General features: G+C 39.8%; 1 protein-coding gene across 3 annotated transcripts in view; it reads right to left on the reverse strand.

The window, feature by feature from the left end:
• HIVEP1 (HIVEP zinc finger 1) overlaps positions 1-16515 on the reverse strand; it is a 122101-nt gene that overhangs the window by 102600 nt on the left and 2986 nt on the right. The gene's annotated exons all lie outside the window — the stretch shown is intronic.

Raw genomic sequence — 16515 nt, forward strand, 5'->3', positions numbered from 1 at the left:
GTCGGATCCAGCTCTGGAAAAAAACGCAGCTTTTTACATAAAAATGTCCATTGGAAAAAATCCATGCTGTTATTACAACAATTATTTAGGATAATTTGTCAGAGCCAAAAATAAGCAAAGCTATTTGCATGTCAGTCAGAGATTTACCCAGGGGGCAAAGGAGCAGCACACCAGGAGAGCTGTTACCCCCTTACCCTTCCCACTAGCAGACTCCTGTATGGTTTGCTAACAGCTGGTCAGCAAAATGACACAAAGAGCTATAGCATGGTTTCACTCACCCATGCTGCAGCATCTTCAGCCTTGTACAACTTCAAAACACTAAGCAACATATCTATGCAGTTCCCACATATGAAGCAGAAGGAGCAAAACAGGCATTTTAAAATTCATTTAGTAACCATGCTTTTCTCACACAGGCATACATAAAGAACAAGCCCACGATGACTTCCACCACACCAGCATGCTAAATTCCTTAGTGCTCCTGTGTGCAAAGATGGCAACAGTGATGGTGAAAAACCTTTCCTACCTTTAGACAGCCAGAAGCCTATTCCCTTTATCTTCCCATAAGAATCTAATCCCTGTTATTCATGTTTTGTGGCTCCTAGGTTAGGGTTCGTGGAGGCTGCAGCCAGATTAGGAACCCAAAGGCCATGCTCACTGAGGCCAGGCTCCCCAGGACCTGCTTCAGAAACCAAACAGAAGAAAGAGCACGAGCTTTTCCCTTAAAAAAAAAAGACTTTGCCACATCTCTTACAACAGCCCAACTCAACTGAAGAAGCACAAACGTAGTTGCAGTGACACGGAGGAGGATTTGGGTACTACTGAAGGGAATTAATTCTCGGTGGTGAAACATCCAGCTGTTAATTACTTTCCAGCATGAACTGAAGCCTAACTGTACCTTCGGGCACTTCATTTCAATAATTCATTCACCATGAAGAGCCTCCCTCGAATGAAATGCAGTAAAACCCTAGAATGGTAAGAAGGAAGAGCATGCTGAACAGCTCTTGGATCACGTGGTGCATCTCACCCAGCCGTGTCCCACGCGTACACAGCAAGGCAACGGGCACCCACATACGCTTCAGGCAGGCAGACCTGTACCCCATTAGTCTACACCCAGGAGCACTGGGCACAAGCACACAACAGGCGGACTGGAGGAGCACAAATGGGAAGAAAAAGACAGACTCTTGTGAAGAAGCCACACAGCTCAAAAGTTTAAGGAAAGGGTTCTGCTTGAAAACAACAGGTCAACAGGGAATGCTGCTATCCAGTACAGCCAGAAAAGATCTGGCTTTATTCCCCATCAAGACCCTGAACGACCATTCCAAGGCCAGATACATCAAAGCCTTTGGACACAACAGTTCCTCACGCTTTAGAAGATCAGATGTCAACACACCTCAGCTCCTCACCTTTGCAGTAGACAAAGTATAAGTACTGCCTTATTTTGAAAGGCCTGCTGAAGAAAGCACAACAAAACACAAAAAAAATATGGGAGCCCAGATGAGAGTTGGTGAAAAATGTTACTGTTCAACTATTTTTATTTCAGACCTCTTCAAGGATGATAGAGAAAAATGACAGGATTAATGCCTAAGTCAGTTCTAGTTATTTTCTTCATTTTTCGTCTAGCAGAGACAGAAGAAAACAGGCTGTATGAATGGTACTGTACCAACAATGCAATAGACAGAGCATCGAGTAGTTTGGATACTACGTATGCATAAAGATTGACAATCGCAAATTACTTATTTGTGGTACTGCTCATGTCTAACAGTTTTAAAGACACTTAAGGCATGAGGGGAGGTGGGAAAAAAATGCCTGCAAAACAAAAGTTGGCAAGATCAGTAATAGACTTGCTCACTATGAAAGAAGATTGTTTTATTTGTTGCTTGCCTGTATTTTCTTCGTACACCTTCACAGTTCTCAAAACCTTTGCCAGTTCACCAAAAACAGCAGGAGCCCTTCTGTGCAAACTTCTCTGCTCTCTATGCCCAGGTGGAAGGTGGAATTCAAAACCTTCTCCAGCATGTCAAAACTCATGCAACAACAAATATACCTGGGGGGGGGTCAGAGTTTGAGCAGTTAGAGGGCACAGAAATAAAATCAAGTGTCAATTGGAAGACTATGCATGTAAACTATAACATTCAGAAGAAAGTCAGATTATTGTACACAGGACTTCTCTTTCCCAGACGTTAGCACAGTATGCTCTCTCTCCTTTTGGACAGGGACAGCGAGCGGAAGGGAAACCATGGCTTTTCCAACACGTCTCACCTCCATGATGTTATCTCCCTGTGATAATTTCCCTTCAATCATTTTACCTAAAATCCTATGAGGAAGCATTCAGCACTTGTGTAAGATGTTGATTTTTAAAGAGTGATCATTCAAATGCAAAAGATAAGCAAACAAGGCAGAAAAGCAGTGGAGAGATGGAGGGAGGGAAAGGCTTTGGTTTTGCCTGTCTACAGAATTTGTTTTGATACAGTATCCCTGTTGCACGAATTTTCCATATGCTTGTGTCAAATCCACTAACTAAAGCCACAGAGCTGTCAGATGCTCATTTTTTATTGTGCGCTTACGTGGCAGGCCAACCCTTCCGTTGAATCAGTCAGTCTCTCCTGAAGCCAGAATCTGCAACCCAGAAAGATGTACACACTCGCATGGCCAAAAGTCTCAACTTCACAACACAGGTGGGTCAGCAAAGCAAGCCACTACACTATGGAACCTAACAACTATTACCATTGCTTTTACAAGAAAGAATTATCGACAACATAAAAAATAGTAACTATTCTGCATATGCATTGTGAAGCAAATATCACAATGAAAACACAGATTTAAATGAGCAGATACTATCAGAAGTTAGTAATTCTTAACATAAATCAGAAAATCTCAAACTTTTGCACATGCTCAACTTTCTTTGGCTTTAAAGAAATAAGGAGCAGTAGACATTTACCTTGTTACCAAAAGCCCTAACTCAGTACTTCAGTTAAAACTTAATTTAAGCCCATCCTAGACTACACAGAATTTGGATCGAAACAGAACAAAAGCACCAATCCCAGACACCTTTTCCTTTACCCCATCTGATTAAGAAACCCTATAATCCCACAACTAAGTGAAAATATCAGTTGCACAGGCATCACTTCCCAAGACCGGTGTGGGGGCAGGCACGCATTTCTACCTCACATCCACAGTCTTCAGCGCTTGAAAGATTACTTGAGAGGAATTTGGGGCATCGGGAACAGAGGTAAAATACCATATTTAAATGGAGCATACATACTAATCAGGACATAAACATTTAAATAACATAATGCAGATCTGTTAATCAAATCTGATTGCTAGCTTTCCCTCCGTTTATTGGGCATTCTTCTGGAAAATATCATCTTAGTTACTGTTTAAAGCCTGGTGGGGAAAAAGCTCATTAGTTATCCTACTGGCTCAAGAGACACATTTTATGTTAGCATTTACTAGAAATGCAATATTCAAATTAACTTGCAGGTAACTAGTGTATAATTGTGCACCTACAATAACCCTTTCTGTTAATTCCAAAATAGACTTTTCCTCTGGTGCCCCTTCCCTGACATCAGTATATTTTAAAGCATTTTACAGTTCTGAATGCCCTCACAAAAATAAGTGGGTAACCAGAAACTTTCAGCTCTGGAAAACACTGACCATTACATGCTTTTCAACCCATTTTCTTCTGCCAAAAGGAACTTAACTTTCAGACTCTTTCCTGTTTCTACAGATTTTTAAGTAGCTTTTTATAAATATCACGTCCAGCTATAGAAGCCCAGCATCAGTGAGCTGTGACTATTGCTGGTCATGAGGTGCAAATCATGATTTCCCAGCCAAACTGAAAATCAGAAATTTGTAAGCTGCATTTTTAAGCTTTTAATATCTGACCCTGGGTGGCATATTAAGATTCCCTAGAAAATACCCAAGGAGGTTCCAATCTCTCTTTCACTCCTGATTCTACAAACGAGCACAGAAAGGAAGCTGCAAGGCACATGTGGCACAGCAGTCTGCTTGTCACACACCCTCTTTTCTTTACCGAAGTTCCCTTTGACAGTTCAAGCCAGTATACAGAAGCTGGAGTGCAAATATGGTCAGCCTTTTGCTGAAGCATAGAGGCTGATCATTCAGAAGAAAAGATGCCAAAGTGTGAATCTACAACTAAATGGGGAAATTGAGAACTTTTACAAAAAGAAAAGGATGGAAAAAAAAGTACAAAAGTTATTGTAAAAGTTGGGAAAATGTTTCAATATTCATGCACTTACAAGCAGTTCTAAGTGTGTTTATACAAATGTACTATAGATGTAACCATCCACAGGCTTGCTCTTTTATTTTGAAGAGAATGTAGAAATATTACTTAAAATAATAGGGTCAATTTCCAGATACACTGAAAATCCATTACTTAGCAATGCTTTCTGAGCATGTTACAGACAGATATCACATTCTTCAAACCCCTGAACCCTGGCTCTTAATACACCATGTTTCTCTAGTCGATTTCTTGTTCTGCTTTCTCACTGCACTGTAAAAATGTTATTTCTGAGAACATAACATAGTAATTGTATTTTTTAAAGCCTCGCCATGTAGAGGCTTTACTCTGCTTCTGTAGAAATGTCTTTATATCTAAAACTTTGTTCAGTGAACAAACCATAACACATAAGATGTCAGCAATATCAAAGGTTTGTGAAATTTCAGAACAGATTAGGGAGGAATAAAAAGATACTATGAATTTTCCTGTATTTCAGATGCCCGTTACACTGCTGATAATAGTTATACTAGCAGACTGAACGGCAGAGAAGCACTATCCAAGGACAGTGAGAACTGGAAGTTGCTTTGGGAAAAAAAAGAATAAGAGAAGGAAAAAAGCACACAGAAGGAGGAAAAACACAGAAACATTACCTTAAAAAAAAGCTATGAAGAAAAAAAAAAGCTAAAATGATTGTCTTGATGAGGAATGCACTATTCTTTTTGAAAAAAAAAAGATGGTAGAAACCAGCCTTACAATACTAGAAAAACATTGATAGTTAAAACCTGTTTTGTGTCAAGGCCATTTCCCGCCTTGAATTCCGTGAAGCTTCCCATGAGCCCTGGAACATGCCTGGATCCACCTAGGGTGCCTTCCCGTTCGAGGGGACAGCATCCCTCCAGCAAAGGCCCCAAGCAGGAGATTCCAGCTGTTCCATCCAGGAGCTTCAGGGTCTGCCTCCAGAGTACTCCTGCATATGCAGATGATACACTGAGACAAGCAAAAGTTTCTGGTTTTCTGAAGCACTGCAGAGCTTCAGAGCAAGCCTGACTGGCCTGCTTAAGGAGCTGAAGAGACAGAAGACTGACCATTTCAGCAGGGAAGCAGATCTGCATTCAGCAGCCAAGCAACAAACACTGGCTCGCTCTTGGTACCCTTGTGGCAATGGATGTCTTTGGGGTAGCAGCCAGATTGTGCAGCAATCCTGGCAGGAAACTATGTTGAAGAGGTATTTGGGACTGCCTGACAAAAAGTACAATCGTCCTCAACCTACACAGCAACTCCTCTGGTATCTCCAGAAGGTACATCACCATTTCAGATTATATTTCAGAATTTTGAGGAAAAGAGGAAAAAGCACATAAAGAAAATACTATTTTCAAACATACTGATGGACATATATTTGGACTTAACATACATTAAAAATGTTCTAAAATAAATGTATGATTTCATTGGCACAGAAATATACTTTGTTTAAAAGAAAGAAAAAATACCAGGGGAGAACTTACTGAAACATTCCATAAATCAATACCATGAAAAAGGATACATATTCTCCCACCCCTTGACAAATGTGTGCAATACTTGAGACAAATTTACTGTGTACACTGCATAAATATTTACTCTGAAAATTATTAAATCATCCCTGTAATAACATTCAGTATTTTCATAGTTCCTAATCTACCCCAGTCACAGAAGCATTGTCCTCATACTGAAGAAGGCAATTCTCTTCTAAGATTCAATGCACTAAACTATCACAACATACATACTTAGCTCTGCCTCTTGACAACTGAGAATTACAGGAACATTTTGACATATGTATTTTGCTAATAAAAAATATAGAGTACATTTTTTTAAACATAAGTACTACATACAGCATCGTGTTTCCTTGATAAAACTGGGACAGAAATACTTCTTTCTGTAAGAAATCCTGAAGCGGGGAGAACGGTAAAACCTACTGTCTGAAAGACATGCTCCTCTTCAAAAGGCACAACTGCTAGAGATTCCACAGAGGTAATGGAACAGGAAAACTACCCCAGAAACTGTGCCATTTCTAAACACTTCTTTCTTTTTCCTGGCTCCGTATCGTGTCTGCATCACAATCTTTAGGGTAAGAACAAGTGTGTGATCTCCCCTCTGACCTAGCAGCACTCAGTATTTAAAAACAATACTGCTCAACATTAACTTCTCCTGCTTCACCGCCCCCCAAAATTAAGCCAAAAATCAGAGGAAATCATGCGGTGTGCTCTGGATATTCCATGACTACCACTGCTGGCAGGACTTGAGCCACATATTTCATAGGTAACTAAGAACACACACACTGTTGTTTTGTAGCTACGTTAGGCCACAGGATCCTCCTCAACCACTGCTTTTTCCCTCTGCACCTCTTTCCAAACCTTTTGCAATTTCAGCCCGCTGTGGTCTGCCCTGGGATTTACAAATGGGACTTAGCATGAACTTATCTTTTAAACACGCAGGAATCTGTGGAAAAAATGTTCACAGGGCATCTTAGCCTACCAGCACATGGTCCTTTTTAAGACATTCTCTGCTCGCTGCTTCTGCAGGATATCAAAGATGCTAAGTGCAGTTTAATTCATTAACCAGATGCAACAAAACCTTAAATCAAAGATTAAACTGAAAAGTACAAAGACTTCTTCAACTTTGTCTTCCACTTTTCACACCTTGTGGATCATTAAAAAGACACTTCTTTTTCAGTCACCAAAGGTCATAAGCAAATTGCTATATCAGCATGTTCTCTGAGCAATCTCATTCTGAAAGAATCTTTAAGGACCTTTTAAAAGTTTTTGTACAAAACCAAACAGTCCTGCCTACCCTACTAAATAAGAGCTTCCCCACTTCCCCTACAAATGCGTCACAGAAGGCTCCAAACATCAGCCGTAATTTTTTTCCCTCCTTCTTCTTAATGTAAATATTCTGAGTTATGACACATTTAAACAAGTGGAGGGAAAGACCACGCACTTTGCCCAATTCATCTCACATGGAAATTTAAAGTCCAGTTGATTCATCTCCTTTAACACAGAAAGGAAAACCTTACTTTTCCAACTGAGCAGAGAGCCTGCATTTCTCTCTTCGTAGTCTCATAAGCCATTACTGAGCTAAAATTCTTGCTATAGAAGTCCAACATACCAAAGAATAAGCAAGTCTAGGAAACACATACTTGTATAACCAGCTCCTTGAAAATGTGTAGCTCTAGAAAGTCTCGTTTATGTCTCCCTGCATAAATATTTAGAGCAGTTTGCAATTTTAAATCAAATTGTCTGATCACAAGAAACTCAAACTACATGCCTACTGCACCAAAAGGGAGTCGTTTCAAGACAAAAAATAAACAAACAAAAAGCCCAAAACCAGAGGGCTATTTTTTTTTCTCAACTTCCTGAATGCATGAAGTCAGACTACATGCAGACTGTTTTGGTGATAACAAATGACTGTGGCTAGAACAAAACAGTTTTCACCCACCTCTTCAGCAAGTCACCCACTTACCTACAGGCAGTTGAGGGAGGCACTGCCCACGTTCTCCCTTTGCCAAGGACAGGGAATGAATGCAGCCCGCCAATGCTTGCCTGCAGCAGCAGGTATGTACTTACCTTACAATCCCTTTCGAGCACCATAAAGTAGGCTCAGTGTAAAGTCTGAAGGAAGCACTACTAGGCTACAAATTCCTTTGTTAATTCTTTACTTACAAAGAATTCACTGTAGCAAGATATTTTTAAACGTTTACAATGCTCTTGGAAAGTTTATTTTGCTGTGTAAAAGAGGCCTGTGCAGTAACACAGCACACAACCACAAACTCTGGTGGACTGATGCATACAGAGTTTGAAAATACTGACATGAGTGTCAACAGATAAACTTGCATAGTTTTAAAGTATTAGAAAGATAATTTGAGAAAATGCGAGACCATAAACCTTTGCCTTTTTCCTAGCAGACATTTAAGATGTCGATGATGATAAATCTGCGAGGAGGCTCTGATAACTAAGCCTCTGTAGCCTATCTAGGATTTTGTTATTTACATTTTAATTTCTAATAGTTGCATACTGGAAGCAGCTTTTTCTTTTTTTAGGGAAGTTCACCATCCACTCAGAATGTTAAAACCGATACCTTACATCTCAATGCAAACCAAAATCTATTCTGAGTTGCAAGAATTTAAAAAAAAGTCATCCTTCTGAATGTTCTGAGAAAGCTTGACTCTCATAAAATGTAGCTATTCCTGAGCCCAAAAAACTTGACTCAGTTTCATCCCAGAGCCAACTGTCTGTTGTAATAGAAATGTTTGAAAGAACAACTGCTTACTTTTTTAAGAACAAATCTTACTTTTTGTTTCTCTTTTCATAACCTCTTTTTTTTCCCCCCGAGACATTCCTAACATACTGTGGCTCATACTTCAGCAAATGCCAAATTCTGTAATATTTCTTACTCTTTGCTCAAATAAAATAAACAAGATAGAGAATGTGAAGGTGAGGCACAATTATATATCTGCATTATTTCAACTTCACTTTACTTGCAAAGACATCTAACTGGCTTATAAGATATCTTCAAGCCCCAGATCATGGCTGCTTTTTCATGTCTGTAGGAATTCAATTGTGTTGTGTTTTTTTTTTTTTAACCTGACCCTTCACTAATTTCTTCCAGCTTCTGCCTGATTCTAACCACAATGATATGATTTCTACTCCTTAAAAAGCAATTTGTTCTTTTCTGCCATCAAGAGAGCAGAACCAAGCTGCTTCCTCCATTCTTTTTATCAAAGTCATCCTTGCAGGTGTGTCTTTGCAATCCTTTTACCTGGAACACCATTCTTTTATCCCTGTTCCTAATGTTATTTTAACACCCTCTGAAATCGCCTATTCTTGCCACTGTCTGCATCAAGCAGGCTCACTTTGCATTATCCCCTTCTCCTAATATTTAGCATGCATACGCAGCAATCTATAATATACACATATTCAGAGATGACAGTGCCAGCTGCATTTAAATGTTGTTTGTTTTTAAATTTCAATCTCAGCCATACTTTGTCCATTCTGAATAAAAGCTGTATGCCAAATTTTAGGGGCATTTTTTTATTATTATTATGTTTTTAATTGATGTGTTAACTAAGAAAAGTTCAGTTTCCTCTTGGTTTACTAAAATTCTTTAAGTCGTTCCATTAAGAAGCTCTGTTGCTTCCCAATTTTGAATTTTGTCAGTAGAAGGGGTTTCTGAAGGGGAACAAGATAGGAATAAGGAATAGATCTCATGTTATCCTGATGAAAATACATACCTATTTTTGGGTAATTTAAGAATCCCAAAAAGCTTACCATTTATACACAGCAAATACAGGTTTCCAGCAGAGTTTCACAAGTTCAAGCTGGCATACAAGCTTTGAAAAAAAAAGGGGGGGGGGGGGGGGCAAGGGGGGAGAAAGAAAGGCAATCTTGTAACTCTACCTACTCTGGGCCCTCCATTTCCATCCCCATGGCTTTCCGACCCTTACACTGGCACAGGCTTTTGTGAGCCCAAGCGACAGAACCACTGGGGTGCAAGAAGGGGTTTGAGCTGAGCCTGTCTTCATGCTCCTCCCTCCCAGGCTTCAGGGTGCGCAGCATCGGGGATCTGATCCAGCATAATAGGCACCCCCTGCCCTCGGTGTTAGCATAGCTAAAGTGATCTTGAAACCACCTGGGAAACTATGACCTTAAAGATGTTCCTCTCTGAAGGCTTTTCCTGCACTGAGTATTCCCTCCTCACTGCAGGGGCTTTCTCAGCAGCAGCTCCAAGCTCTGCAACATTACGCTACACACAAGAAGAAGGATATTACAGAAACCGGCATAAACATTTAAAAACTGTAAGAGCCCTAACAGCTCTCATACCAGGAACAAATGCAGCAAAGCTCACCAATGGGAGAGGTTTCTCCCTCTGCTCCCTCATGCCTGGTCCACGGGGGATACATCACTGTGGTACACAGCCCACATGGTGTGGTCCCACTGTGGTGGTGACTCACATGGGAAGTGCTGCAGTTCAATAAGATGGATTTTCTTGGGTTTTCTGGTTTTTTGTTTTGTTTTTCCCCCTCCAGTTTACTATTTTAACAGCTAAGAAGCCAAATTTAAGAACATCTTCTAAATGTTAAGATGGTGAAGCCAAGTGCTAAGAAGTCACAGAATGCCAAAAGTAAGGTTGTTTACCCAAACGAAGTCAGTTTGGCTCTGGGCCTTATTCACAGCACACGCCAAATACAAGACTACCAGTTTCTTCATCATCTTTTCTGTTGTTTAGCCACCGAGCAGCTGCTTCACAACACTGACAACTTTATCTTTCGAACCCTTAGAAGCTGATGCGGTGCTTGTATCTCCAGTTTACAGGCAAGAGACAAAAGCATGGAGAGATTAACAGATTTGCCAAAAGTTTTGACTAATCTCAGGTCACCTAGCCCATGATTTTTTTTTTTAAAGGTACTTAGCACTTTTACATCTACAACTTGGAAATAAGCGGACCAACTGCAGTTGCAGAAACTCAGAATTTGTGCCTTGGCATCTCAGCTCTGGCAAAATGCAGAACACGATTACCAGTTGGCTGCAAAAATCTGGTTTAACAGAATTGCTCAGCCTCACACAAGAAGCTTGGAAGCAGAGGCAGGAACAAAATGCAGCTCTCTCAAGGCAGTACAGTCTTATCCACCCTACCATTCTTTCCTCTCTTGCAATCCCCTCTCAGCAGACATTTTTCCATTGCTTGTGACCACTGATGTAAGGGGCCCAACCATCCTGCACAGCAAATAGGACTAGACCCAGTCAAAAAAACACTTAGATGATCAAATTTTGGGATATATAACAGGGAGATGGGGACAGGACAGGTAAGGGGAAAAAGGGTGGCAAACCACAGCTTTAAATCCAGCCTTTATACACTGCAGTGTATTTCAGACAGTTTTTCAAACGTAAAGATGTATATTATTCACATTACAACAGAATTTACGGGTTGCAGCCAAGAAGCTCTCTAAGGTGCAAGGACATTTATACAGCACAGTAGGAAACAACTCTCAGCGTGAAGTTCTCACACTCCAAACAGGTAAAACAAATCCCCGCAAAAATAGAGAAATATTATCATTCCACACCCCAGACAAGAAACACGAGGCACAGAGAGACTACTTCCGTGGCCTACAAGAGATACATGCAAAGTCTATGCATTGCATTGTGGGAGGATCTTCTGGCACTTTGGCTGACAGCATACCTACAGAGCCACCTGTACCTTCTACCTTCATGAGGGAGATTTTGGCTTTTTAGTTGTTCAGGTATTGGAAACAACCCAACACACAGAAACCATAACTGCTGCCAAATGAATGGGGATTTCTATAATAAAGTCACCAAGTCAAAGCTCTGACTTCTTGTTCCACCTGCATCACACATGCTCCATAAGTTTGAGCAAAATACTTATCTGGACTTTCTCTACAGTGTCTTTAGGGATGTCTATGGGTACGCTACAGGGCACAACACACCAGCACTTGTGGTGTACCAACACCACAACAACGGAGCCTCAGAAATACCCTAAAGCATTTTTCTGTCAGAAACAGCACTATGGCCCAAAAGTCAAATATAATGCCTGAACATTTCTTTTGAACTGAGCAAGCGCAAGTTACAGAAGTGAGTCTTAAAAAAATATTAAAAAAATAAAAATGAAGACTTTGCAAATCCTTTGATGAAAATCATGAGTTAAAGCACAGCACAATGATCACTTCTCAGGTTTTATAGATGACATGACCAAACACTAATGAGAAATGTTAACCTGTCAGTTTTCAATGTAGACAGGCCTATTTCAGTACTGAAAGCACATTAAAATTTTAAACCAACTCCAAGAGCCTTTACTAAATTACACTTAAGAAGTATCAGATACTTCATTCTTGTGGAAATCATCGGACCCAGAACGTACCCAGCTTTCCAGCCAACTTAGGCACACTTTTCAGATTACAGCAAAGCTATCAAGCTATTGAACAACACAATTTATATTATACCTGCACTTCTTTAACAACTACAAAGCGTTAAAACCTTTGAAAACAGATCTTGAACTTTATGGGCCCATCCACCATTTGTTTGGAATGGAAATATTTGATTGAGAAGAAAAAGTAGAAACAGCAACAATTTATATTCCTAAAAATAAAGAGAAGCTTGTCTAGGAAAAAGACAAAGTTAAAAATATTTGTTACATTTTTGTACTAGTGCATCAGAGCACTGTGCTGAACACTGCACAGATAATAAGTAAGTTTTCAATTTGAACTCTGCAATTGGGTATGCCTAAGTAAACAAAAACATGAGTTGTTTTTCCTCCTATATCCTCAGAACCATCTGACAACAAAACCAAGCCCACTCAGCTCTGCTAAAAGCATGATTCTCTAATGTAACTGTACTTCTGGGAATACATTACTGCTTCTGTGAAATGTTTTGTTACATCCGTGTATCAACTGGCCATGTAAATATATGGTGTGACTGCATGCAAAATAGTCTTTTACAAGTTATGTAAAACTTAACACAACAAATAAAGTAAATTTAGGACCAATGACCTCTGGATGTCTGGCAAGCAGTACTTTCTCCAGCCTCCCTCCTGAATGAGATGGATGTTTTCCTCTTTCACAACACACTCCTTTTCTGGGGGAGATGACAATGCTTTTCGTTAACAACATGATAATGTGTCTGAGATTAGCTTTTTTTTTATTATTTTTTTTTAAGAGACTAAAACAAGGTCAGGAACGCCTGCTTATTTGCTCCATTTCAGTTGCACAGCTGACTGGTAACTCAGATAGATGCCAGTCTTTTCCCAGGCATGCCTTTAGCCTTCGTTTTTGAAACTACGAAGTATTTTCTGGAACTTGAATGCATTCAAATCATATCCTTTTGAGACCCGCAAAAACATAATTTATCTCCAACTTTAGCCACTTCTGGGGATGGCTACAATTATTATTAAATTAGTCAGGAGACATGCAAGTCTGATACCATGCACAACAGCCCTTACCAAGGCAGTCCACTGGTGATGCTAACATTTTTTACTTGAGGATGTATTTGCAGCAAGAAGCCGGGAAGACTGACACGTCTAAACAAAATAATGAAACGAGCACAGCACAGCAGATGCCTTATTGACATAAGGCATCAGATATAACACGCTCGTTCAGCCGCAGTCAGGCATTAAAACCATGTGACAAGCACACAGTCATGAAAACAAAGAGCCAACTAATTTCATTTTCTTTTTTAATTTATTTACAAAGAAATGTTTCCTATATCCTGCCCTCTTGATAACAGTTTGTTGTGTTTTTTTTTTGTTGTTGTTGTTTTGTTTTTTCCTGCTGTAAAATTAGTTAGTATACTAACTATACTATATACTGTATTGACTCATCTATAAACAGACAGCAAAAGACAAGATAGGGGGTGAGGGTAGGGGACCTCAGCACACACAAAAACACACACACACACAAAAAGAAACTTGATCTTCACTGTGGAACACTTCAGGGACACTTCTAATTTGTCAAAGACTGTCTGCTCTCTCAAAAGCATACAAAATAAGTAAAATAGAGCCATGACACAAAAAGAAGAGCCTTCAGGTTACTTGCCAAATTCTTACATTTAGATCTACGTATTAAGCAATGCCATTTCATTTTCCCCAGACAATAAAGCTGCTTACAGTAAGCACAGGCAATATTAAAACTTTAAAAAACTTATTTCTGTGCTGATGAAAATCACAAATTAACTTTTTTACGGGGTGGGGAGAAGTAAAGTCATGGGTTTGCTTTTGTTTTAGAATTTGTGTACATACTTTAGGTTCTTGGACTTGGTTGCTTACTCTCGAGGCAGACTTGGACTGCAAGTACAAACCAAGTAACTCGTCTGATGCACAGCAGAGTGGATAGACAGTGTCAAGGGTTGTTCAGCAGCGCTCTCTTAGAAAAGATAAACATTGATGGGCTCCAGACATGGTAAAGCTACTGGCAACTTGACTGCGATGGGGCAACCAGAGGGGTTGAGACAAGGAAGGGAGAAGCCAGGTAAGGTTACCGTGTTCTTTGTACATAGTTCAGATAGTAATAATTAGGTGTAGACAATGTAAACATAACTTTTATCCTAAAAATAAAAGCTACTTAACCTTACATCTTTGTCTTCCAAAGGTTATAAAATTTCAGAGTTTGCTGAGTTCCACCTTAGACCACAGACGTGTATTCTTTTTGCAGATCTAGTTATTATCTGTACCAATCAGCATAAATTAAACATCACATCTACAATGTATACTTAAAAGTTTTAATGGTTAAGACTCCCAATTTAAGTCTGGTCTAACCTTCCATACACAAATGTAAACTGCCAGAAAGCAGAGCTATACAATCTTTCAGCCTCCTCAAAATCCATCAAAACCCGAGGTTTTCAGCATTTTCTGTGGTATTCTCAGAGACTGATAAAATAACTAAAACTGAAATCCAGTTTTCCTCATTATCAAGACTAAAAATGGAAATAGGGCATCACTAATGAGAAGTAAACTGATTTTTCAAATCACTTCACCTCTAATAACCTACGGTAGCAATAAATGCTTACAACATGTTGAAGTTCTCAGCACCTATGTAGTTTCAACAATCATTTTTAACTGTTAATAAGAGGTTCCAATATCATTTCAAATTATGGGCTCACTGTATACCTCTATTTCCCCTCCCAACATTTAACCCACCTTAATTTATTCAAAAACCTCTACTAGTTGTAGAAAAACAGAAACTGATAAAAACTGCTATTAGAGGGGTGATAAAAGCTAAATGACTGGGGAAATTATGCAAGGCAAAAAATAAGTAATTTATTTCTTACACGATTAAGAGTTTAATTAGATTATTTATTTTAAATGTTTTCAGTTAAATGAATACAAAGCTACAAAAAAGCTTTACAGTAGACTTAACTCCTATTAAGTTCAAAGCAGTACAAGAGTGGATACCAGAGCACTAAAATTAGATCACTTTTATATTTGATTGGCAAACATTACATCAATTACATCAGCAACTTGGTAAGCAGCAATACTGAAACTTGGGGTCTAATTTATTGCTTTAAGTTCAGTTAGAATGGTAAGTGGCATCACCTAAATGCAAGGCACTGCAAGGTGCCCACTGCTGCTTTTTCCCCTCTCCTGATCCGTGATGGAGGTTTATCCATCACCCTGTTCCACATTTCCTGAGTGAAGGCACTGCAAAAACATCCTCTGCAGCAGAGATGCTTACTGGTAGCAGTGACACAGTTCACAGACCCCCATGGTTTTTGATACAGCTGTATACACTAGCACTTAAGAGCCTCTCAATTGTAAACTAAGTGAAACACGTGCTTATGACTGTTGGGTTTTGGAGCTTTTTTTTTTTTTTTTTAAAAAAAAAGTTCAAATGCTGTTCCTGCCATTAGAAGTTTATGTTGACATTTGTGGTTCTGTCCTTGCTTTTATTTTCTGAAGGGATGCTTCCCTGCCTACCACAGCAGTGAAATTCACCTTAAGAAAGCTGATGACAGCCACGTGAGGGGGGTGCACGTGGAAACATGTTCTCCCAACAGCTACATACGAGGCCGACGGTGGAAGCTTGTCTTCCTTCCACATACATGTCTGCTTTTCAACTAATCTATATTTTTCCCCTCATTTAATTCCCCCAGGGCCACTTTGACCACGACAGCAACAAATAATCAAAGGATCGGATTGCTCACATTCATCTGCCCATCCTGGGCTCTGTTAAGCATGCCAGGATTTTGTTCCAGGAGCCACCTGGACATCTCAGCCTGTCAGTTTGCGGAGCATGTCCGTTACACACTTGCTCCCTTCTGCAGCCAGTAAGCTCAGCTGCGTGAAGGCAGGCCAGCGAGGAGACCAAGGTCATACCGAGTGACTCCTGTGGTAGCATGGACGACAGAGATGATAAATAGTGGGAAGGCACACACGGGAGAGACTGATCCCCTCCAAAGCAAGCCAAACCAATTACTATCAAGAAAAACAATGACTGGCAGCCAGATCTCAGGCTGCATTTTACATTGCAAACACTTCCAATCTCCCGGTATATTTCAACTGTAAATTTTCTGGCAAGGAAACTGTGTCATCTTTTGCTTTTTCAGAGTTCAAGCTACTTATTATTGCTCTAATCTGGAGGATATCAAGAACACAGTCGTGCACACACACTACAGCAATAAGAACAGATCCCACTTATTTCTCTCAATATTAGAGAAGCATCCTGGATTACTCCTAGAATTTGCTGGCAAGATATTTTGGGGTCAAAACAGACTTCATAAGTACACATTTCTTCAGCCTCATAA

The sequence above is a fragment of the Anser cygnoides genome, chromosome 2 (genome assembly GCF_040182565.1).
Source record: "Anser cygnoides isolate HZ-2024a breed goose chromosome 2, Taihu_goose_T2T_genome, whole genome shotgun sequence".
NCBI lineage: Eukaryota > Metazoa > Chordata > Aves > Anseriformes > Anatidae > Anser > Anser cygnoides.